Genomic DNA, 26,467 nt, shown 5'->3' on the forward strand with positions numbered 1-26,467 from the left:
CCTAGGAGCCACAAAACTTCGGGAGCCCTCTGTGACCAGGTATTTAACAAAAAGACCATAGTTGTTCATAGGACCTCCGTAAGGCTGATTTTCATCTTCTTTATCTTCATTTATCTGCGGTAATCACAAGAGGGCAAGTATTTTTCATGCTTTCAATACTGACACTCGGAGAACTTAAAATTCGAGAGTATAAAAACCAGGTTTGCTGGAAACTAGGTTCGCATTTGGGAAAATGAGATCACTAAATCACTCAGTACTCCCCCTCCTTCCCCCGCCTTTTTTCGATGCCCTGGCCAGGTTGCTAATTAGGTAACTTCTTATCATAATTACCTAGTCAGCCTTAATGGCTTCACACACTCTGCTCCGTCTCTCACTGGTCCTGTAGGGCCGCTTTTCAATTGTTAAAACAGCTGCTGAGTTTCAAGCCGGAGGAGGCTCGGTGTGCGCCGAGGGGGAAGCGCTCCCTGAGTGAAGGCTGTGGTAGGCAGGCGGTCGGGTGAAAAGTGGGACATGAATGCACAGTTTGCACACTCTGCTTTCCGCCTCCAACCTTCTGGATTTAGCTCGTCTCTCCACTCCCCCCTCCCCATCAACCCCAGAGTTCCCCCTTATTGTGCACCCGGGTCTCCCAGACAGTGCGATGGCCCCGCGTACGCCTCTCCCTAGATTTTGTGGCTTTGGGGGGTCTCGGTGGGCCTCCCTCTCCTTCCCTGAGACCGGCGGGGCGGCCAGGACGGCGGTAGGTCCCCTGCGATGCCGCCTGCGAGGGTCCCTGTTTGGGGAGTCCTGGGTCGTGGAGTGTGTGTGTGTGTGTGTTTGTGTGTGTGTGTGTGAGTGTGTGTTTGCGCGCGCGCGCGGTGGCGCGCAGCGGGAGGGAGGGAGGGAGGAACTGAGTGGGGGGGAGGCACCGGGCAGAGGAGGGAGGGGGCGGGCGGGCAGCGGTGGGGCGGGAGGGGGAGCGGCTCTGGGCTTCAGCAGTGACACTCGGGAGCGAACACACACACTCCCCGCTCGGAGCCGCGAGAGAGCGGAGCTTACCGCGCAGCGTACCCGCCGCCGCCGCGCGCCCGGCTCTCCTTGCGTCGCACTCCAGCCAGGCGCCGGTGCCCCGAGCGGCCGCCCGCGGAGCCCGCGACAGCCCCGCTGACCTCGGCAGCATCCTCCCGCCGCCCAGCCCCCGTACCCTCCCCGCCTTTTAAAAGGACCTCCCGCCACTTCCCCGCTCTGTCCCGGGATCCCCCAGCCCCGGGCTTCTCCCCGCTCCACTCCGCAGCAACTTCGGCGGCCCGCGCGCCGCCAGCCTCGCCCGCCTTTGAAGTTTGCAGCGCCCACCGCAAAGTTGGGACACTTCGGCCGATTTAATTTTTCTCTTTTATCTGCCTCCTCCTACGCCTCCCAGCCCCTTCGGTTCCTGAGTACTGGTGCTTAGCATCTTGGCCGGTGCCTGGGACGTGGACTGTTTCGCACACCACACCTCGGGGAGGGATTTTTCCTCTCACCCTCCCAGGAAAATCAAACAGATTTTTTAAGGTAAGTAGCGAGAGGAAAGCAAACTTGTGACGCCTCGACGCCTTAGCCCGCCACCCCAAGACCTGGCACAGGGAGTGTTCACACCCAAGGTTTCATCCGGGGTGGGGGGTGGAGGCGCGCGACCCCTAAGTCAGAGGGGCCCAGCGAGGTTCTCCGTCACCGCTGGACGAGGGCGCCAGATCCAGAGGAGCAGAGGGCTTTAGGGGCGTAGAGCAGGTCTCCCTCGGTTTTCCACGCTGGCTTCGTGGCTGGGCGGCGCGAACGGTGTTAGGAGGTGGAGAGACAGTTGCACAGGCCGGGGACACTAGGTTCCCGGTGCCCAGGATGCGGCGGAGTCCGGGGAGCCACAGAACCTTTATCCCGGACTTGGCCTGGACACTTACTTTGCCCGCCCGCCGGGAGGGCTGCTGCCTCCCCCTCTGCTTCATGCCCTCTACCCTTCGCTAGAGAAAGTCAGCGGGACTGGGTGATAGAAGCGCATGAGTGTGGGACGAAGAGGGGTCTGGCATGCGCATGGGCTCGCCTGCGGGCAGGACTGAAGCGGGTTCCTGGCGGGCGGCCCCATCCCCGCAGCGGGGGCTCTGGGATCTCGGTCCCCTTCGGCCAGCCGAACCCCTACCGCTCTGGCTCCTCGTTAGTCCTCTGCCTGCTAAGCGAGCATCGTTAGAGAAACTTCCTCGAGCTAAGCAGGGAGGCCTGGGACCGGATCCTGCTTTTGCCGGGGTACTAGAGCAGCCACCGAGGGGACCTTCCCTCTCGCGCCAGACCCAGCGACAGAGCGTCGTGCCCCAGCCCTGTCTGTGCACCAGTCGGTGTTCGCTCTAGTCGGCGCTACCTTCAGTGCCACCGAGCTGAGAGTTGGGGCAGCCCCGACACTCGGGAATCCGAAAGAGTGGTTCCACGTCCCAGCTGTTCTCCCGGGACACTTCGCAAACTGCAGAATTTAGGTGCGGTTTCGTTTCATTGTGCGCCCTTCCTGCCTCCACCCACCCCGTACACCCGCGGGGGGCTGGAGAATTCGCCGCTGCCCCCGCACCAGGTCCAGGCGGGTCGCGGAGGCCCTTGGAGTTTGCCGTGGGCACCTCTGCAGGGGCGCTGAGCTGTTCTTCGGGCCAGGTCGCGGTTCCCCTCCCGGTCCCCTTCGGGGCGCTGTCCATCTCCTGCTCTGGGTACAAGGAGCTCCCTGAAACCAAGACCTTGAGCGAGAAATGAACCTGAGAAACTCTCTGGGTTTAATTTTTTTTTTTTTTTAACATAGTTCCTTTAAGCAACTTAGTTGCGCTGATTAATTTGTCTACTTTTCATCATCATTCGATCCTGCTATATCAAAAAATAATTTATTTTTTCATTCAGTCGCTGACCTCTCCAACCACACTACCCTCTTCCCCCCACCGCCCTCGCCCACCCCTTCTTTTGCCTCGCTTCCTGAACCCTTTTTCTTTTCTGAAGGAGGGAATCTCCGCACCTCCTCCCTTTTTCCTCCCACCCGGTCCCTGAACGCCTGTGAGAACGAGGGGAGTCGTCAATGGAAATAAATAGGACCCCCGCTCCATTCTCCGCCCCCTTTAAACAAGTAAAATCCTCCCTGGGCTGGCAGAAGTAGAGATAAAACATCCCTCCAGAGGGAGCGGTTTTGAGGATTTGATGGGAATGAATTGTTTTATTATCCTGAAAGATGTGATGGATGGATGCTAGAGCAATATGGGTACAGATCAGAGTGTACTGAGGGCTCTCAGTATTTATTATTATTAATTATTGTTTATTAAGGGTAATAATAAGACCATACCCTAGCTGAAGACCATGTTTATATTTGGTTTTGTTTTTGGGTCAGTCTCTTATTACAGTGGTCTGAGAAAGTGAATACACCAAAACGATATTAATTTCTTACACCCTTTCTGCATATGGAATTAATTAAATGTCAAAAAGATACTGTCATTTTACCAAAGTTTTAACCCATGAACTTTTAGAAGGTTGCATTCTTATGAAATGCCCTCGTTTGCCTCAGTCTGTCTCCTTAAAGTTCAAAAACTTGGCAACATAATTAATTATGGTCCCAATTCCCATTTTCAATCTAAACCTATATGCAGGATTACATTAAAATATCCCATCATTTATCCTTTAAAAGTGACTCTGATGAGTTTAAATTCTTGGGGAAGGGGAGTCACCTGGGAATGAGAGGTCCAGAAGTTAGAAAAATTAGTGACTATTTCAGATTTCACTAAAAAAATCCTTTAATTCCTCCTTTAAGGAATGAAATTAACAAGTGTTTTCTCTGTGTAATTCTGAACTTCAGTGAATGTCCTTAATCTTTACCATACAGTAGAAACACAACAGCTTGAAGCTTTGTCTGTATTGTTTTCATTTTTATGTCAGGACGTTTTATTCATTAAACCTGTATGTGGAAGTCACAGGCTCCACGTGGCAGCAACACTCTGTTTTAATTAGTAACTATCATAAAAAAGAAGCTAGAACTCTGTAATGGGCCTAAATTGCTAGGAATTATGTGTGGTTTAAATTACGCATTTATTTCAGCAGAAATGAAACCATGAATACAAAACATCTTTTAATCACTTGCAGACACAGCTTTTATCTCTTAAGATGTAACAAAATATATAATTGAAAAATATCCTTCTAAGAATGAGGGAAGCCCTGACCCTCATTTTATTTGTCCTGGGCCTATTGAACATTCATGTGGTAACATGAATAGTAAGCAAAGAGTGATGTCATAACCTTGGCAATACCATGCTGAGGGCATGCTTACATTCAATGTAGCCATGGTGGATCCGTCTGCAGATAACTTAATGTAGCAACTTCTTCATCTGGCTTCATGAACCTGGTGATTCAGATATAGTTTTCTCACTGGAATTTATTGACCAGACTCTCCATGTGATAAGGGAAAATTTGTGTTGTAGAACTCTAACTATCTGGGATGAAGGTGGGAAGATAGAAATAAAATATACCTGTCAGTTGTTCTCTTCCTATATTTGTTTCTGTAGTATTTCTATTCAGTGTACCAAGAGGCCAGAATTTTTATTTTCAAACTGATTGTGTTTTTGTTGTTTTGTTAGGACAGAACTTGTCCTTCATTTTGCAATGATGAATGAGTAGATCTGGAAATGTAAGGACTATGCCTGATTTAACAGATAGCAAGGAGTAGTGTGAATTCCAAAGGATGTGCACTAAAATTATTTTAGTCTTTCTTCCCTTAGTTATTCCAGTGACCGGGTGATTGAGTCTAGTGACCAAGCAGTGCTCTCATGCTTTTTTTGTTCCCTATTTCTGTGTCCGGTCTTGTTTTGGGGAGCCCTGCCCTCATCCTAACATCTAAGTTAATGAACGGCAGCCAGTGTCAGCTGCCATCATCTTATTCACCAGGAAGAAAGCATATCCCATAGCCATCCCTATTGGGTGAAAAGCAAGTGTAATCTACAAAAGTTGTTCAGATTATTCACTTGACCTCAAAACAAGGTCTAGAACCTCTAAATATCTACTTTGGAACAATTATTCCAAAGAATATAATTTATTCATTTCCAGTTGATTCACAATCATTCAGTAGAAACAACTAAACAAGTTATAGTTGAGTAGTAAACAGTAAATCACACTAAATCTTTACTTTCAGACTGACTTTAAAATTAAAGCCCTCCAGTACTTAAATACTCCATTTAAAAATGCTTTGCAATTTAACCCTGAGGTTAGGCTAAATTCTGCCTTATTTTAACATTATATTACAATGCAAATTGACACCTATGTTACACACACTCATGCTTCCACGTGTTAATTTTCAACTAAGAAGAAATGTAAATACTTGGCTGTTACTGTTAAAAAGAATCACATAGCATGACATAGAAAAACAAAATTGCCAATATTTTATTATATCATATGGTGATATGCTGATCCTAAATTTAGTTAATATCTCTGAGAAGAACCACACCATTTTAGGATGAATGTGTTGGGATATGTATATAGATCTCTTGCCTCTTCTGAGAGGACACCTGGCATTTTCTTTCTATAGCCCACCAGCGCCCAAGCCAATAACAAATGCAGGTATATTCCTGGCTGCTTACTTCTTGAACACATTTCCTAACGCCAAAGATGCTATAGTCATACCTTCCCCCTTTCTTTTGGTATGTTACTAATAACTGCAAACCAACTAATCCTTGCATTTTAATATTTTGAAATATTTAGAAATTATAAAATATATAATATTAATTGACCCAAGATTTTAAAAAACATTTCTAGTTTTACATTTTAAAAATTGAGAGTAAGGGTATTTGATCAGTATGGAATAAAAAGCAAACTGGCAATATGTTTCTGCAAATTTTACCCTTTGGGATAGAGACAGATTTGACCACAGAACAGCTGGATTTTGGGTCCTGTTACAATGTCAATTTTTTTTTAAGAACTCACTAAACTAAATGTGATTTAGACCTCAAGTTTTTAAATCTAGAAACTTCCAAGATTACATGTCATTATTCCTTCAACAATTTCCGGATCCCTTGGAAACTGATTTATTTTAGTAAGTTGGTGAGTAGCTTTTGGTTTTGAATTGTTAATTTTTCCATGTTTCAAATTTGAAAATGACACATATTTAATATTTTATATATTTCTCTGAAGTATTTATTTTTAGTTTCACTTGTGAAAACTCTGAATGAATCTTTAAAAAAGAAAAATGTGGCAGAATGTATATAGTTAACTTTTCCAATGTCCCTTAATTGTTCTTTTGAAAAAAATTGCTGCTATTCTTTTGAAAGAATTGTTTCTATATAGTTATGAGAAAAGAAAAAAACATTTTTAGAAACAGTGGGTTATATAGAGTTTGGAAGGAACTCAATAAAAACATAATTACATGATTAGAAATCGACTCATTTGAACAAACCTCTTAGACACTGCCTCTGCAGTGTGGAGGTTTTAAATATAATAACCAAATAACAAAATCGAGTTAGCAATATGCACTCATTTTCTAATTGGAATGATTAAAGCCAATATCACAAATAGGGGTCACTGACTATACTGTATGATAACTGTGCAAGTTTCTGTCTTCTCCCCAACATGAAAGAGAGGCACACACTGTCTTCTTCCAGTTGTGTGCTTGGAGGACATATATTCCACAATCTAAAGACATAGTCAAAAAATATGGACTATATTCAAATGCGTGTTTTATCCATAACTAAAAATCATAAGTACATAGGTTCTCCGAGGCAATTGTCCATAAGCATACAGATCTAAATAAAATGAGACTGAATTTTATCCTTTCTCTAAAAGAAAGACTAAAACCTGAAGCCATAATTAGAAAGATTTGTAAAGGGTGATATCTTGTTTTTGAAATCACCATGACTGTGGTTAAAGTTATAATACAGAAACTATGAGCAAGTGTTTATTTATGAAGATGGAGTGTATGGATAGTTGACAAATAAAATGAGGGGCAACATTGTGATGCTTACCTGAAAATATTGTATTTAAAAGGGGAAAGCTAGTGTGAAAGGGATTAATTTATGTAGGGTTAGTTTCTCTGACTTAGGTGCTACAAGTGTTTGGTGCCTCCTGGAGTATAGATGGTTAGAATTTACAGCACATCGTAGTGAAAAATAAACCTCAGCAATCCATATGGACTTAGGAGATGGCTTTGATTACTCTCTTTTATTCAGGTCATGTGTACTCAAAGCTCACTGGCATTGCCAAATGTAACATTATGCATTTTATTTCTGTAATAAAATATGTTTCTGATTAAATTATCAGTCATACAAAAAAAATCAACTCACATAAGCATGAATGTATTTGATCCGTTTTAGTTATCTTGTTTAAAATACACACAGAAAATAAATACACTTTACCCATAAGAATACACTAGTAAATATGTCCTGGTTGAAATCTAAATATTATTCATATGTTGATAGCACTCAATAAATGTTGTAATTCATGTTAAATCCCAGCATTCACTGAAATTGATAATATAGTATCAAAAGCTTCACATTGGGATTGGTTCAGAAGTAACTGGATCCTGTAATTGGAGAGAGATTTGTTGCCAGCAGCGGTAACGGTGATCAGAAACAGCAGTGGTAGCTAAAACACCTGGCAAACTGAGAAAAAAGAGCAATCATTTAGCTTTGGGTCTCCCCAAGTTTCAGATATTTTAGTTCTCGGATGATCCTTCGAAGTTTGCTAAAATATGCTATGAAAATATATTACCTTTTTTTATGGAAAATGAAACTGCTCCCTAAATAGAAGATATGGATTGGACCCTCTGATGATCCCAGTGGCAAGCATAACTGTATTAGTAGGTGGACAAGCAGGCAGGTCTTATGGGAAATGGCCTGAGGTCCTGGGGAAGCCACCCTGCCCCCAACTGCTACCAAGGCCTCTTGTGGTACTAAAATGCTATCTGCAAAAAGATGATTTTTCGTGGGGTTTTTTTTTTAAGATTTTATTTATTTATTAACGAGAGAGAGATCGAGATCACAAGCAGGCAGAGAGGCAGGCAGAGAGAGAGGGAGAAGCAGGCTCCCCGCTGAGCAGAAAAGACAATGCAGGGCTTGATGACAGGACCTTGGGATCATGACCTGAGCAGAAGGCAGAGGCTTAACCCATTGAGCCACCCAGCCCCCCCCCTGATTTTTTGTTTTTAAAATAACTTTGTTTTTGAGTGTCCACTGTAAATATGAAAATGCCGCTAAGATGGGAAACAGGGTAAGCTGCTGTCAGCTAACATCCTCTCAAGATGTTAATAGTGGGACAAAGCCAGACTAGAAGAAGGCTAGTTTAAGACGGAATTTTAAAAAAGGGAGGGATACTGACCTTTGGATCTCTTGGCCTCTTCTTCTTTGGACAGCCTCCCGTTAGAATACACCTGTTCTTTTCTCCTCTTCCTCTGATAGTTGCTTCTCAGTTTCTTATACTCTAGAAATTATACCTGGGGCCAGGTTTGTGGGCCACAGCTGGAATGGCCCCATTGCTTCGTTGAATGCTCTTCTGTCACCATCCTGAAGTTCATAATTCTTGAACAAGAGGTCTTTCATCGGGCCCCACAATTTTATATTTTATACTGAGACTACAAAATATGTAACTCATCTTCTTTCTACCTTGATGCGAATTTAAGATAGAGAATCTATATGTTGAAGAACTGGTAAGGACATTTGAGATTATCTTTGCAACGTTAAGTCGAGTGAATATTTGTATCAAAAAACTTATCTTTTCAGTAAAATGAAAGAAACAATACTCTTTTAAACAATTGAGAGACTGAGCAGGTATCTAGCTTTTGATAGTGCTGTTCTTGTAAAGCAGAGGTCTCTAAAAGGGAGTGGAGAAAATATCAAAACTCTATTTAAGCTTACTTTTATGTATAAAGGAGGAAAAGAGTTTTGTTAACATTATGTAATATATTTATTGGCAAAGTCACTCTTACTCAGCATATTGGATGATCACTGAAAAATCAGTAATCAGAGGTAACAGCTTCTGTGAAGTAAAAATAATAACAGGTGAAAATAATGACATTCTAATCAGCTCTGACAAGGAGTGAGCCCTACCCAAAAGTTAACCAGAAAAAAGATGTGGAGTATAGGGGTTTTTCCAATGTAATCAACTATGATACTCATCACAATATAGAATGTCTCAAATAATGTGTGTGTGTGTGTGTACATATATATATATTATTTTATTATATATATATTTACTTAAATAAATAAATATGTATTTTTATTATATATGTGTACATATACACACACATATAAAATATATATAATATAAATATATAATAAAATAACAATATATTTTATATATATATACACACACACATATATATCTATAAAAAATCCCAATTCTAAAAGATTTGGAGACACCACATTACAGGGCCAGAGATTTTCAACAGAAGCTGAAAGAGCCCTCAAATAAATCAGTCACCATTATCTTTAAGTATTCTTAGTTATATGTATAAGCATTTGATAATTCATCTGTTACCAGTAAATAGATAATACACTCCATTATGTTCTGAAAAATTCAGTATTCCAAGAGTTAAAAAAAAGTTACCTAATCTTAATGCTCTTGTAAAAAAAATAATTGTGTTACATTTTGAAATTTATATTTAAAATTGTATTGTCTCTCAGTAAAGTTGCCGGTTATTAATTTACACCAAAGTTGTTTCTGTGTTTTGAATTTCACAACGTGAATGGAAATTATCCTACTTATTAACAGTATTATAACTTCTTAAAACCCTCAGTTGTTCACAAGGTACTTCCACATCCATCATTTTCTTTAATCCTTACGGGTACCCAGTAAGGAAGATATTAATCCCCTACTGCTGAGAAGTCTGAAACTCCATTTCAGCTAAGAGAATAAACTACACTCACAAACTTTTAAAATAAAGTGGGGACTCCTTGGTTCCAGAAGCAAAACTGATGGAAATGTCTAAAACTTTTAAATTGAGATTAGTTTCCAAATTAATTTGCAAGGACACAATTTACTTGGAATTTTTTTTTGGTTACAATTTAATGATTCAAAAAATCATTAATTTAATCTAAATTCACAAGACCTTAATCGTAGACAGTTTATGTGCTAAATGTTTACTGATTTGGGTCATGGTTAACTTACTAGGTAATTTTGTGGCAGAAGATGAGTACACTTTTTTACACTTAAATCCATATGTGTTAAGGTACAACACTGAAAAATAAGTAATCTGTAGACTCCCTTCTTAAATTAGTGGTAATTCATAAGAATTCACCTCTAAAGTCATTCCAGTATTCTAAAGATTTTTATTTATTTATTTGTCAGAGAGAGAGCGAGCGAGAGCGAGCACAGGCAGAGTGGAAGGCAGAGTCAGAGGGAGAAGCAGGCTCCCTGCGGAGCAAGGAGCCCGATGTGGGACTCGATCCCAGGACGCTGGGATCATGACCTGAGCCGAAGGCAGCTGCTTAACCAACTGAGCCACCCAGGCGTCCCATCATTCCAGTATTCTAATAATGTGGCATTTTTAAGAGATATAAGATTTGAAGTTAAATCTGTTTTAAAAATTTTTAAATAGGGGAACCTGGGTGGCTCAGTTGGTTGGACGACTGCCTTCAGCTCAGGTCATGATCCTGGAGTCCTCGGATGGAGTCCCACGTCGGGCTCCCAGCTCCATGGAGAGTCTGCTTCTCCCTCTGACCTTCTCCTCGCTCATGCTCTCTCTCACTGTCTCTCTCTCAAATAAATAAATAAAGTCTTTAAAAAAAATTTTTTTAAATAAGTGTTTCTACATTTCAATGTAGTTCTACATTTCAATGGAATACTGAGAGTTGCTGTAGATGCATAGGCTAGGATATTCCAAATACCCTAAATACTTAAAGCCCTTTAAAACATAATGAGGAATAAGTCAGCTCCAACAGTGAAAATATTTATACACCCACACATATTAACACTTCAGCCAGAAAGTTCAGCCTATAATTGAAAAAAAATATCTACATTTAAAGTTTTGTTCATACTTGCAAAGCAGTGACAACAAGGAGGCAGTTTTGAAACATCTTTTTCTCTTAGCAGGCTCTATGTTGTGTAATGACCGCTGATGACAGTTGACCCCCTACACTCACCAGCTACAGCCTTTCCCTAATGCATCCCTTAAAAAATTTTTTTAAAGAAGAAAAACCACGCCTAACTGTGTATCTTACTTTTGGGGGAAGGACGGGAAGGGATGAAATAATTGTGGTCAGGATTCTGTGGTTTGTCTTCTCTCTGATTGTTGCAGATTTATGTGTTTGTATTATATCATCATAATTTACTGTAAACTCTTCATTAAAAGTGACCGTGGGGTCTGCCCGCATTATCTGCCTTTTGAGTGCCCTGTTCTTTAATCATCTCTTAATCCAGAAATAATAATGCAGAACATCCCAGGAACTGAGCCTGATCCTCAGCTCTCTAATCTCAACACGTGCATCTGAAATCCTTTGCTAGATCTACTGCCTGCAAAGCCTGAGCACACTCACCTTTGAATCCCTTTAATCCATCTTTGTTTGTTAAACAATATTGATGCCCCCAGATATGGTCTCTCAAGGTTAACAAAAAGAATATTAAGGATTTCCTACTGTTTGTGTGATTATTTTTAAAAACTCAACATCTTGGCCTCTCCTCTGTGCTCTAGTCAGTCTTTGAGGAAAGAGGAACTTTTTATCTGATAGATTAGGTAAATTCTGATAGAATAACCTGATGCTGAGATTCCGTCTGATACCTGTTTAAAGAGCAGGCCAAAACATGTATCTTTTGTTGTTGAGTAAAATGTTGCAACTAGTTAGAGAAGCTGTTTTATACTATGTGCAGATAAACAGGACTTCTTATTTCAAAAGAGCGTTTACATCCACTATCTTAAACCTCATAACAACCCTGGGAATAATTGTCTTCATCGTGTAGATGAGGAAACGGAGACCAAAAGAGGTTAAGAGACTTGCTCCCAGTACAAAAGGCAATAATGGTTTAGTCAGAACTTCTTCCGCTCAGATCTTCTTACTCGAAGTCCAGCAGATCATTTTCGGTTTTACTTTGGAAGCCTTTTAACTGTTCCCAAACGTGGAGACATGAGACCAGAGAGTGAACTACAGAAAGACAGGGGAGACGTTAACTTCCCTTTCTTTAAGGTTCTCTCAACTGTGAGATTGTCACGATCCAGTGTCCTTGGAGAGTATTATCTCATCTCTCCAAAGACAGGGCTTACGTTTATAGTTTGTTTTTGGCCTAGGATTTTGTAAAAGGGGTCGCAGAAGAAATATGTATTTGAAAACTGTTACTTTAACTTATTTCATTTTACAAGAACAGGACAAATGCATACTTGTGTGCCCCCCCCCTTTTTTCTTTTCTGGAAATAAGAATAATCTAGGATTTAACTTTTTTAACTATTTAAGGTTCCTGATACATCTGTCCCACTCTTCTATCTTTGGGTTATATTATCCTGATTATAGTTATTTTTAAATCAGTACCTTGATTTTGTCCTGTGTGTTGGTCCTGGAGGCCACCACAGAAAATCTGACAGCCGACAGGCTTTACTGCTGTCTTATCAAAATAAGTTCCAGTGCAGGGCAAGAGGCAAACTTCCAGGACCATCACGAACTGGGAAAATAGAGGATTGGGTCCATGGAACCAAATGCCAATTTTTAGTCTATGGTATTTATTATTCTATGGTAATAATGATTTCATCTTGATAGAATCTTATTTCTTAGTATTTGCCAACTCCATTAAGTAGATGAATAAATTAGAATCTTGTCACAATCTCCTAAAAATTGCACAAGGCCATTTTTGGGCTTTAATGTAAACACAGACATATTCCCCAGAGCAAAAAACCTGCCATCTTCCTCCTCCTCCTCTACCTCCTCTTCCTCCTCCTTTTCCTCCTCCTCCTCCTCCTCCTCCTTCTTCTTCTTCCTCTTTCTCTTCTCCCTCTTCTTCCTCCTCCTCTTCCTCTTCCTCTATGTAAAGAAGGTAGAGAAAAGAAAGCCATGAAACTGTGTGGATGTAATAGTAGTACTCACAGTAAAAAGAGGAAAGGATGTGTATAATCTGCATGTCATCCATGCTGAATAGATGTGTAAAACATTAACATTTGGTCATGAGTAAAAATTGGAAATCAGGAAGTTCAAATAACGAGGGGAGGGGTGCCTGGCTGGTTCAGTCGGTAGAGCATGCGACTCTTGATCTCAGAGTTGTAAATTCAAATCCAACGTTGGGTGTAGAGTTTATTTAAAAATATATCTTTTAAAAAGTATAAATGGTGCAAATACTGGAGAAGAAAATCATAGTGCCACCATTATCAGATAATCAGTCACACGATTGGAAGAGACAGCTACTCGAAGTGCAGCCCACGAACTATCAGCATCCACATCTCCATGGAGCTTGTTAGAGAGGCCGAGTGAAAGGGCCCACCCCACATCTTTTGAAACAGAATCTGCAACTTAATAAGAAAGCTGGGTCATGTGATTGTACATTCAGGTTTGAGAAGCACGGTCCATAGCATTTGTTCCTATTCTCTGATCAGAATGTATCCCAGCCAAACCATATTCTACATGTTTTCAGAGGAAAGAGGTCCTTTCAAGTAATGCACTATGTTATTCTTACTAAGACATGACTGTGTTCTTAAGGACAGAAGAAAATGCATCCTTCTCCTAGGCTCCTGGACCATCCAGCATCTGCCACCCATCTAATAGCAACCAGCTAACAGGTTTCCATGAGGTCCTCCTCAAAAGACTGAAGAAATACTTCCCAAGTTTTTGAGTTTTACAAAGTAGCCTATTTTATACCCATAAACTTGCCAAAAGCACCCATGACTTATTTCCTATTTAGCTTATAATCTCTCGCGCGAAACAAATTCCATAAATCAGCAATAATGAGCAGTTTGCCTATTTTGGATTTTATTTATTTGTTACCCACAAAACGTCACGAACACTGGCTTGGTGTTTAGGTTCCGTGATCAGCATTATACCTGTTGTAAAAGATAGCATTGCGTTTCCTTTCTGCAGAACCTGGGCATCTCAAGAATACGTACAAACAGAAGTTAAAATGGTCTGCAATAGAAGTACACACACTGGAAAACACAACTCGATTGCCCAGTGGTTGTAGATGCTTAGGTTGTAAAGAAAGAGTAGGATTCTGCCACCCAGAGAAGCGACAGAGACAGAGGAGGCCTCCAGGGCCCGGGACAGGCATCAGCACATGCTGGGAAGGGGAAACCCCGTGTGGGGAGTTGTAGGAAATAAGTTTGGTAGAGTGAGTTGTGAGGTCAGAGACCTCATGGGCACAAACTTTGTCCTCTAGTTCACGGGAAATCATCTGACTTTTTATTTTTATCAGCAGAAGAAGGAAACATTTTTGTTTTTAAGATAAGGATGTTGGTGCTGTGCAAATGATCAGGGAGAGATGCGGGCAATGGATGTGAGAAGCAGTGAATGGCTCATATGAGGCACCGGCAGTTTGGATAGAGAAGAGAGAACCAGTCTGAGGGAATGTGCAGCAGGTGCATTGGCAGGATGTGTTGGTTAGCGGGGGATGGGGATTGAAAACAAGCAGAGGATGGTGAGGTTCCTAGCGTGGCACCTGGCAGGCCGGTGCTCCTGAGGTAGAACTAGCGTGTGCTGGTTTTCATGCGGCATCTGGTGACCCTCCAGCAGCCTTCCCAAGGACTACTCTTCCATTTCAGTCAACAAACACAGGAAGAAACCAAGGCAGTTCAGGAGTGGTCTCAATCTGCCCTTGGACTCGAGGATGCAGAAGTGTTCTGGCAGAATAAGGAATGGGGCCCAGATTCACAATGCAGCCTGAATCTGGTTCCGTGAGGCCCATGCTAAGCCACTTCACACTTTTAAGTGTTCTATCCTGGGCATCTGAAGGAAAAGTGAGTCTGGAGCCAAGTAAATCAGCCTTGAGGCCTCGGCAAACCAACCACCCCCCCCAACAACTTCCTTGCATAGTCCAGAATCTGATGGGAGAGATTTCAGACCCTCTTACTCTTTGCAATAAACTTCTTGAAATCAGTATAATTAAGCAAATATTTATTTAGTGCCTACTTTGTGTAAGAACCATAGAAATCTGTAGAAGAGATAGAAAAAGGACTAAAAAAATCTTTCCTAAGGGTCATTTACTTGGGTAAACTTATGAAAGCCTCATGAAGAGCTTTTTCATTTTTTAAGGATGAGAAAAAAATATTAAAATATCTATAACTCAAGTGAAATAAGAAAGGGCCATAAGAATCGAAGCCTCTCGTTTCACTGGAGGACCTTGATTCAGCTTCATCTGCCCCTGATGTCTGCAAGGAACTTGCAGTAGGCACTCAAACACTAGTTCACTTACTGACAATGTACAGAGGAAGCTCAGATAGGAAGCCGTCTAAGTAAATACCACATGGCTGCAATCTTGTTAAGAATCTTCCTGCAGATTTTGTAGCCCCCCCCCCAACTTTTTTTCTTTTGGTATCTCACTCCAGAATGTCAGGAAACCTGTCAGAACACCTCCTACTTTTTAAACTGCTCTGTTCAGTTTACCAGCTTTGTCAGAGAAGTCTGTATTTTACTGAGTCCCGAACTCCTTCCTTAGAGTCCCATGACAGCCACTGGGACTCGCTGGGCCGGCCAGTGCTTCTTATCCCTCTTTCATCTGATAATAGACCTTAAAACATCTGGTGTCACAGCCCATCCCCGCATTCCTGGATTTAACCCTGGCCAGGCCTTCCTCACCAGATGTGATTGTGGCTGCCTCAGTTGAGTCAGGACTGTCTTCTGGTCTCTGTGCATTGGGACTGTCCACTTTAGTGGCTGAGGGCTGTGGTTAAGGCACAGGTGGGGCAGATTCCTGGGCATAAAGCACAGCAGACCAAATAGGTCCTTCCCCTCAGTCTCCCTGACTTACTCCTCTCCGTTCAAGTCCCTGCTGAAATGTCACTTCCTCAGAGAGGCCTTCCATGACCACTCAGCCTCAGAGGGCTCCTTCCCCCTACCTTTCTTCCCATGGCACCCCTCCAGCCATTTCACCTACTCCACTTTCTGCCTGGTGCTGCTGCTCTCTGGAATGGTTATATGTAGATGTTAGCTTGTTCGTCCTCTCCCTTACCTACCGAACTCAAAGCTTTACAAGCAAAAGGACATCACACATCTTATCCACGGCTATATTTCTCAAGCAGTGCTTGGCACAGAGTAAGTGCCCAGTAAACATTTGGTGCATCAACTGATGAATTCTGCAATTCCATCATGCTGGCTCTTGGAAACAAAGTTCCTGTTGTCACTGCCTTGTTGATGAGTATCTTTTTTTATTACATCACTAGGAGCTGGGTTATAAAGGTTTCTTTGATCAAAACTTTATGGAAGATTTGGCCCATGTGTTCAGCAGACATAGCTGGCAGAATTACCAAAGCAATTTTTGAAACCAGGTTTGTCATCGGAACAGGAATATCTTTGAGCCTGAATAATTAAAATACCTGTTTTTGTGAGTATGGTTAGGCAGAATGAAAAAAAAAACTTTTTAAATTTTTAAGTTCCTTGGAGAAGATAGTATGTATTATCTGAGATAGATGGAAAATATATAAAAATGTAAGGTTATTTGCTTATGGATGAGTGAAGATAGATTATTTTTAGAATCTTTGTTCCCACTACAGTATTTATTTTATCCTTGCTGTCACTGGCACACAAAACTAGTAATGATCTTCGTTCAGAAGATATAGTGATTATTGAGTTTGGTCCACCGATTGGTTATTTAGTAAACCCTACTGGATATATTACAGAATGTCTGAAAAGATTGCTGACTTTTCTCCTTCAGAGTATTACACTTCAAAGCTTGGTGACCCCGCGCCCCAAGGACCTCTTTCCTTTCTCTAGCCGGATTTTTCCTGCCTATCAATAAGCTTACTCCTGTCGGTTCCCTGCCCGCGCCTGCGCAGTTCCTCATTCGCCTATCAGCCCCACTGGCTTTAGGATTCCTCACTGGTCCTCCAGCTCTCTGCAGAAAGTGCGCAGAAGTATCAGTTAGGTGGTATTGGCAGATATGAGCTCATAGGAAGATTCCTAAGTTTTATTTAGCCTGTCCATTTAGACACAGCTTATGAAGAGGTCTGGTTATATGCCAAATTTCAGTGTTTTTTTTTTGTTTTTTCTTTTGTTTTTTCTAATTTTCTTCTTAACTTCCATATATGTTTCTCTTAGCTTCCTCCTCACTGACCATAAACCACCTCTTACCAGAACTTTTGACAAATCAGTTAGCCTCGGTTGTTACGCACCCTTCATTGGAAACCTAAATTCAAAGAAGCAGCTACTGGTTACGCGCGCACGCGCGCGCGTGCGAGAGTGTGTGTGTACACATATACTTGTTGCCTTTCCCCAGTATGTCTCACCCACCTTCCCTGCACCCATCAGATCCACTTTCCCACCCGGACAATTGAACTCAATATTTTTGGCTATCAAACTGCACATCTTGCTACTTTCTACCTTGGCCAGTGCTTCTTTATGTCTCTCATAACAAGAAGAGAGTGTCTTCCTTTTTTGTCTTTTCTAATACCTTAACCAGTATAAGAATTAGCTTTTAAAAACTGCATCTAACATTATCAGCAATTCATGTATTATTGGATGCCAACTGGAAATTCTGCCCAACTAATTTCATTTCTCTCTGATTTCTTCCAATGCTCTGTTATTTCATTGCCCCTGTTCCTATAATCAAGATGTTATCTTTGATTCTTATTTCCTCACTTCCTGCCTCCAACTCACCTGTACATTCTCGACGTAAGACACAATGCATCTCTCCATTACTCTCCATCTCCCCCACCAAGTTTAAGCCATCACCGCGTCTGCCGTGGACAGCTGCAGTGGACTTCTTCTGATCTTGTTGCTTTTACAAAAATGAAGTTGGTTTTTGCTTTTATAGTTATCATGTCTCTAACATCTGTTCTTTACAAAATAGAGTTATTCCTAAAAAACATGGATTGAATCATGATCCTGAGCTTTTTTTTTTTTTTTTTTTAAGATTTTATTTTTTTTATTTGTCAGAGAGAGAGAGAGAGAGAGAGAGAGAGAGCTTGTGCATGCACACAAGCAAAGGGAGCAGCAGGCAGAGGGAGAAGCAGGTTCCCCACTGAGCAGGGAGCCCAATGCAGGACTCCATCCCAGGACCCTGGGATTGTGACCTGAGCTGAAGGCAGATACTTAATCAACTGAGCCACCCAGGCGTCCTGATTCTGAACTTCTTAAAGGCTTTCCCTCATACTCAGAATAGAGTCCAAACTCCTTAATATGGTTTGCAGAACTGTATGTGATCTGCCCTTTGCCTTCTACTCTCCCCTCTGCCCACTTTGTTGCACAGTGATAGCCTTTTCTTTGCCCATACTCACATCGAGTGCCAACTTTGGGCCTTTGCACCAGCTGTCTATCTGCCCAGAATGCTCTTTCCTCTGACATCTCTTTCACTGGCTTCCTCTGGTTCATTACATGTCGGAGGAAAGGTCATTTCTTCCAAGAAACCATCTCTAAATCTTCCACCTAAAGCTGCCATTGCTTTCTCTCACGCAGGCCTATTGTAATTCTGTATGGAACTGTGAATGTCAGCCACTGGTGTTTTGTTATTGATATTTCTGTGTATGTGCTGTCACCCCCACTAGACTGTGGTTTCCTGAGATTATCAGTGTCCCTAGACAGTGTCTGATATGTAGCAAGGACTCATGACAGACATGTTGAGTAAAAAAAGTAGTGAATGAGTGAATATACTAACATTATTGGATTCCCCTGCTTGGATATATATGTTTTGTTTTTATAAGTAAGTTGTACATTCCTAGGATACGTCTTTTGAGTCCTCTTGTTACCTAGTTTGGTTTGGGATATAGAGGCAGTGCTTGGAAGATTCTTATTCTCTTGACTTTAGCTCTTTTTTGACCTTATTTAGTTTGTGCATCCTAAGAAGTCTGTGGAGTGTCTTACTGAAGAGTTCCCTTCCTGGTTAAAATAACTATAAAATAATCAAATTCAAAATTGACATACTATAGTCTTAACCTCCAGTGAGTTTACAGCAACGTACCTCTATGGTCCTAAAGATTATTTCCAAGGGAATTGGAAGTAGGTTTACTCACTAATAGAAATTCACATTAATACTCTGGTGTGCGCTGTTACCACAGTTGTGATAAACCCTCTCCCAGGGCTAACTTACAGCAGTAACTATTCAGTACATCACATGGATGGACAGATTTCCATGAAAGTAGATTACTTTTCTTCACTTAAGTCTTTAACCTGTTCTTTTTTTGTCTTAGAATTAAATACAGGGGAGCCCAAGTCATAGTTTGCATCTTTGTGAAACTTCGTCACTGCCTTATGTTGCCGTGTTTCCTAAGAGATATGATGCGCTAATCTCAACTCTCAGGGGTTCACAACTGTGGGGCACCAAGGAGAAAATTTGGGCCAATAAGCCACCAATGTGAATAGTTCTCATGCTTGCACCAGAAATGTCCTGACTCGGTGTGTGATTTTTCCCCACTGAACCATGCTTCCTAATCTTGGGAGTGTAGGAGAGGGAAATTCTGTGTGGAAAAGAGAAGTTTTACAAATTGTATTCCTTGAAAAAGTAGCCTGTTTTGAGGAAATACTTGTTCTCGTCTCCATCACCTTTCCCTGTGGTCTTGGGACATGATGTGGAACTGTTTTGTTCCCTTTTCAGAATTCCCTTTTCAGAATTCTTCCCGGGAATCTCAGCAGTTGCTAAGAAACATAGATGGTAAACCATTAGAAAACACCTTTCAGCTTTCTAAGTTTTCCCATCCTTTATAAAGGGATATCTTGCTTTTATGACCCTTCACAGTTAGTTCCCTACTAATCTCTCTTTATCTCTTCTAAAAGTATTTTTTTCCTCACTTTTTTCTAGACCATAAAGACCTCAAGAAGAGAGGGTGTCTTATGTAACTGGCACATTGTTCAGTGTCTTGCACAAAGGAAGTACTCAATTAACATTTGTTTATTAACTCTTACTGATGCAGTTCTCTCTCTGTGCGTCAGCTCCTGAGCCGCCACCTCTTACCAGAACTTTTGACAAATTAGTCTCTCTCCCTTCCCCACATCTAGCTCTTCTCCCCTTTTCCTACTATCTCTCTGAGGCTTGCTCTGTCTTCCCCCCACCTCTGTTAAGCACTTATTCTATGAGCCACCTGTTTTCTGTTGGTATTTTGTCATCTTACATTGCAGGGTACTCTTATCTGGAATTAATGTACACTCAACCTAATTGTAAGCAGCAGAACAGTCTGAATCTATATTAAATGTCTTTGCACTTTCAGTGTGTTACACAGAGCAGGGACTCAGTGTCTGTTGCCCACAACAGCTCGTGTCTTATCTTCTGCGCTGATAGGTGCTATTGCTAGATACTCCTGGCATGTTGCCATGTTACATCTTAGCTAAATTTCAGCAGAGGATGGGGTGTATAGTTTGTTAACTGCTTTGGAGAACATTGCACAGGAAGTCATTTCCATTTTGTTGCAGATCAACAGGAAATAAGGCTTAGTTGCCAAACTAAAGTAAGAAAAGCAACCAAGCATATTTATTCCTCCTTTAGGGACTTTCATTGTTCCAGGAATCATTAGCTTCTCTTCAGATAGTGGAAATTATCCTGGATATCTCAGTTGCACATGCAGAGAAAAGTTTGATAGGAGGAAGATGTTCAGTCTTTTGTTCCAGTTTTACTTTGCATTATCTACACTCTGTAGCAGTTGAATTTATCATAGCTTCTAATCACTTATCAGCTAGATGCCTTTAAGGAGATCTACTCCTTCCTTTAGTAAAATGGGTCTGGCTTCCTGGATCAAAGACTACTCTTATCTGTAGTACACTTATTTTGGCCATTTCTCTTGCTCATTATTCTTTTTATTGGCATTAGTGATGGTGAGAATACAGGATTACTGACTCTAAAATCTGATCCTCTTTCAAGTTTATTTCATAGGCATGACCATCTTTTAAAATTAGAGTGCCGTAACCTTGGCCCTGCTGTGAACTACGCACCATGAGGATCAGAGGGGAAGAGATGAGAGAATGGAAACTTTATTCAGATCTTTGGTGTGTTTTAATTTTACGTTGTGTTTTCATACTAATTTAATTTCCTTCCAGAATGAAAGTTGGCAGTCATTTAGAGAAGTGGTAGAGGAGGTTGGAATCATTGCCCTTGAAATGCATGTGAGAGTCCCTAATCCATAGATTATTGACATAATGAACTCTAAAACTCTTAATAATCATTCCACTATGTAATGACAGCCTGTATTTAGAGAGCTTTAGCCGGTGGATTGTGTGCCTAACTCTGGCTTTGCTCTGTTGGGGTTCGCACATTGCAGCTGTGCCCTAGTCCTCGGGAACAGGAGCTCACCTAGCACCTGCCAGAGAGGGCTCAGCAGCGGGAGCCCTTTCCTCCCACTGGCTTCATTTCACCCTTTGCAGAGACAGAAACACCCCAATCCACAAGATGCCTTATTTCCCTCCAGTTTTCAACTACAGCAGAGGATATTTCTGTACGGATAAGAATGACCAACTAATTTCCATGGCTGTTTTTCACATTTTTCATGTTTGCCATTTTCATTGTTTGCAAAAGACAGCAAACAACAGGAGGACTCCTGGGAATTCAGCTTTTTTCATTGCTAAATATCAGCCTGGAGGGCATCTGTATGCCCTTGCTGGGCATCTTGCTCTTCCAGAGGCAAACCCCCTCGCTCACAGCCTGCTCTGTGACACGGGGCCGGTCCCCCAGTGAATGCTACGTTTTTTCTTTACAGCTAGATTAAATGCTGCAGACTTATTATCAGATGTGGCGTGGATGACTCAAATGAAAACAAATGGCCTAGAGTTTAAAAATAGAAGTTGAGAGACTAAATATTTGCACTTAAAAAGGAAGGGAAAAGAACAGAAATCACCATGGCCGACCACTTCTTGAAGTCATCCTCACTCAATTATAATTTGCACTTTCCACTCCCTATAACTAAACATTAGATTTCATTTACTCCAGATGCATTTGCCTCAAGTAAATTCAGAATGCCATCCTTCTTTCTGGTGATAGTAAATTTATTTCATGTTTGTGGCCTACATGTGACTGGGTACACTGAATAGTCTTTAAGTGAATCTTAGTGACATTATGGGGAGTTTTTTTAATCGTTTGCTTGGTGTGACCTGTTTAGAGTTTTGCAACATTTAGTATCTATAAAAGCTTGACAACATTTTTTACAAATAAATCATGTTTTTGCAAGGAACTTACAGGCCCTTGGTGGTTGGTGGTGGAGGGCTGGAGGGATTTGCTTTGAGTATATCTTTCTCAGGTAGACTGAGCTATTCGTTGCTGTCTGTGGAATGTACGGTGCTGAGAAAGGTCACAGTGTCTTTAATATATACATGACACCTTCTGTTCAGAGAGTCTTGGACAGTTGGTGAAAACCTGAAACAACTTTTTATTTAGCAGACTTGTAAATTCCTTACATTAGTGAGACAATATAGCTAAACAGTAGCCTATAAATACAAAAGGAAGCTTTTTAGTGGCCTGAAATATTTCTCTACCCCTAAGACAAGATTACCAATTAAGATTGTGGTTAAGTACATCTTTTATATTTTTTAAAAGGAATAAAAAATTAACGAGATTTCTTTACTTATAATCACTGTTTACATAATTTCAAGCAATAAATTTTTATGTTCACTAAATGACCCAGTGGATTAACCAAGATGGTAAATTGACTAGCCCATCTTACGTAATTAAAGATAAATCTTGCCAAATGACAGTAGTGAAGTTGCTGCAGACACTCCCCAGGGCAAGTTTTATTGTTTTTACGCATAGTTTTTGTGTTGATAGAGGTCATGCTGGGTGTTTAGTTGATACATTGATGAATTATTTGAGCTCCCTTTTTTTTTTTTCCTGTTTACCACTAGACTATTTTACAGTTCTGAAACATTCCCACAGGTTTGTGGTAAAAAGATATGCCAGGTCAGTTTGACTATTTATTTTTCACTGCACTAAAGGCTCCATAAAATAAAAAGTTGAAATGAATGCTGAAAATAAAGTCTTAGCATGAGTTTCAGGCTTTCAGTTACCCATCATATGCTCTACTCCCTACCACCAGAAAACAACGTAAATGCTTCATATCTCCTCCTTGGTGTTTCCTTCAAAACCAGTCTTCAGTTCATTCCTTGCACTTTTTACTCTGTGGCCTGGGGGAGCAGAGAGCCCTGCAGAGAAGGTGGAAGAGAAGAATGGGAGAAGCAAACTTGGTCCTCATTCCTAAAACATCCCAAAGAAAACCACTCTCCACTCTTTGACCTGTAGCTTTTACCCTCTCGCCAGCAATTATAAAAATAATTTATTATCTGTAAAAGTTCTTCTTTTAGATCCGCTGCTCATTTACCTTTACTCTAACATGAACTAACTGGACTCATATAATGTTTCCAAATAGTTTAACCTCAAATTTGTGTGTGTGTGTGTGTGTGTGTGTGTGTGTGTGGGTGCGCATGCATGCGCACTGTGTAAGTTCATTATATTTAAAGTTATTTACTTGGGGCACCTGGGTGGCTCAGTGGGTTAAAGTTATTTACTTTTTAGTGCCTAGATCTCTAACTTTGTAGTAGAGAACACATGGCTAATCTCTGGATAATTATATTTCAAAAACAATTGGGCCTTCCAAAGAATAAAACTATGCAATAATCTAGATTACTCATAATCTAGGCTAAAGGTTAAGGTTTATAAATCATTAGATCATTTTTGTTTTTTCTCTTTGGTCTTGGCAGGATCTGAAAGTATGTGCCAAATATAAAGAAGCCTCTGACAACATGAAAACATCGGTTTTAGATTAGCATCTCTATTACTTGATTCATTAGAACTTTTTAATTGAAACAAAGTCAATCTTCTCAGTAATAGGATAACACTGTCTAGTTTTTCTGGGCTGTGAATAATTGTAGGACCAAGTTGATTGATATGCCTAGAAAAATAAAAATATTTGCCATCATCCTAGAAACTTCCTACTTCTGTTGGAACTAGACCATGGATTATAAAAAGATAGTGTGGTTTCTTGCTATACAGATAGATTGCTGAGATTACTACCAGATGCCCAGGACAAAAGAAATAATACCAAAAGAGAAATTCTAGGAAATGTTATTTAACTTAAACTTTAAATTTAGGTAAGCTCTGGATACCTAGAAGTAACAAAAATAAATGAAAGGAAAAGTTATGCCATTAGAGGGCACTTTTGTAATCTTAGAAGAAGTCAGTTCTTATAGACTGGCTTACCCAAGTCTTATTCTTAAGAGGAATGTATTTTTAGTTGTTTATTTAAAATGACTAATTCTTAAGCTGAGTGTCTGAGAGAGAACATTTTACTGGTGGGGGAAAAAAATCTATAGAATCTTAATATCTAAGTAAACCTTTAAACCTGAATCACTGAATAGAAGTTGTAAAAATATGTACACTCCATCTGCACAATAGTTTTTTGATTAGCTATCTTCAGTGCTTCTTTTAAATACATTTTGTTTAGAATAATTCTGCCTGTAACCTGATCAAATGATTAACTTTCCTTAATAACTGAGTATGCTTTTCCCCAACAGTAGATGAATGTTATTAGATAACATGTTGAAGAAGATAGTCCTGTAGAATATAAAGATCTGTGCTTTGGGACCATACTAATTTTTTCTAGTTTTATTGAAAAATAGTTGTTATATATTACTATGTAAATTTAAGGTGCACACATGATAGTTTGATTTGTATATATTAATGAAATGATTACCACAATAGGGATAGCCAACATCCATCTTCTCATATAGATACAAAGTGGGAAAAAAAAAAAAAGAAAAAAAAGGAATAATAATTTTAAATATTTTTCCAAAAAGTGTCTGTTTTGCCCATAATGTATGGCAATTAAAATGGTTAAAATTGCTTCAGAAATAAAAAGTTGATGTGATAGAACTTTAGCTGAATAAATAACGATTTTCATTTTTTAATAAAGAAAGCGAAAAGATAGGGTTGAGTCTCTTCGCTGTTGGTGGTAATATAAATAAAAACTTATTTTATTTACATAAAATAAAGTAGATAAACCAGGAAAATAACTTGGTAAGTAAAACATTGTGTCAAGAACTGTGAAGAGTTTGAGATTTTACTCTGCTTGTAAGCTAACAAGTTAGCCTGTCATACATAGTTTCATTGATGCTAGATGGCATGAGACTCCTGGGTCAGAGACAAAAGCACTACTCAGAGCAATTCAGAGCCATCCACAGCAGAATCCACAGTATTATCATTTTCCCCCAGTGACTCCCTGACCCCCAATTCCCACAAATGAAAAGAGGGACAGATAGCACCAGCCCCCAAATGGTTTTTTTGTTTTTTTTTTTTAACAAGAGGAGCCCTGAACTTGGGGAGCCCAGATCTTCCATGGTATAGTGATCATGCATGCTCTTGGCTCCAGAAACTTTATCTTCCAAGGCTTTTCATTACATAGGCATCCTTGGGAAGATAATGTAGAACAAAGGCAGTGAATTCCTCTGCTCCCAGATGGGCAAAAAAAGCACAGAGACCCATGGAGAATTATCTTTCAACACCTACTTTATAGAATCCTATCATCTGAAGCTGTTCACTATTATTTATTTATTTATAAATTTAAAAATAGCTGATGTGGAGAATATACAATAATCCTATTTTCCATATTTAACTTACTCATGAAAAATTGTATTTCTTGTATTGTATTATATTCACTATGTGATCTTACCTGTCCAAGCCTCAGTTTGATTATTTTTGAAATGAGAAAATCATAGTGCCCACATCATAGGGTTGTTGCTAGCATTATATGAGATAATATATATAAAGCACTTAGAAGAGTGCAGCATTTACAAAATAAAACTTATTAATACTGTTTTTAACTCAAAATTCATTTCTTATCACTTGCTGATTTAACAAAGAGAAAGTCCTTCCCATGGATGGCTGGAAAAGAGGAAGCTGGAAAGATCCCCACCGATCATAACTAGCTACCTCCCTAACTCTAGAGCTGACCTAAATATCCCAAATATCCTGGGGCATTGGGCAGCGTGTCCTGCTTGGTCATCCCGTGGGACCATGCAGCTGACCACTTTCTGGGCAACCATAGAGTCTAATGAGGTAAAGCTGCCTGAGTGGTTCTAGGGCAAATACACCTGACTATATCAAACCCAAGTGCTGCCATCGCATATTTGGTCTAAGTTCCTAATAAGCATGGAAGGGCAAATTCTAACCACTTCTAAAGAGACAGATTTTACCATCTGGCTTCTGCTCTTGGGAGGTAAATTTTGGGGATGCTGCTACAGAGTTAACTGGATATATTCCATTATGCTGAAATAATTATTTCTTAACAGGGATACCTGAGCAAATTCTAGCATATCGGATTACTCACTTCTGTTAGCTACAGGAGGAAGGGCATCAGAAGGGAAGGATTAAGGGTTGTGAGTAGAGGTCTCATTCTATTTAGTTAACCATGTCCGTGTTTGTTTTGAATGGGTTCGCT

At 40.6% G+C, this 26,467-nt stretch overlaps 1 protein-coding gene across 1 annotated transcript in view; it reads left to right on the forward strand.

The window, feature by feature from the left end:
- Window positions 1-975: 975 nt before the first annotated feature.
- Window positions 976-26,467, forward strand: part of NDNF (neuron derived neurotrophic factor) — a 41,209-nt gene continuing 15,717 nt past the window's right edge. Inside the window, exon 1 of the mRNA XM_059169364.1 lies at window positions 976-1,530. The gene's annotated coding sequence lies outside the window, so the exon portion shown is untranslated. The remainder of the gene's footprint in view (window positions 1,531-26,467) is intronic.

This window comes from Mustela lutreola, chromosome 1 (assembly GCF_030435805.1).
Source record: "Mustela lutreola isolate mMusLut2 chromosome 1, mMusLut2.pri, whole genome shotgun sequence".
Taxonomy (NCBI): Eukaryota; Metazoa; Chordata; class Mammalia; order Carnivora; family Mustelidae; genus Mustela; species Mustela lutreola.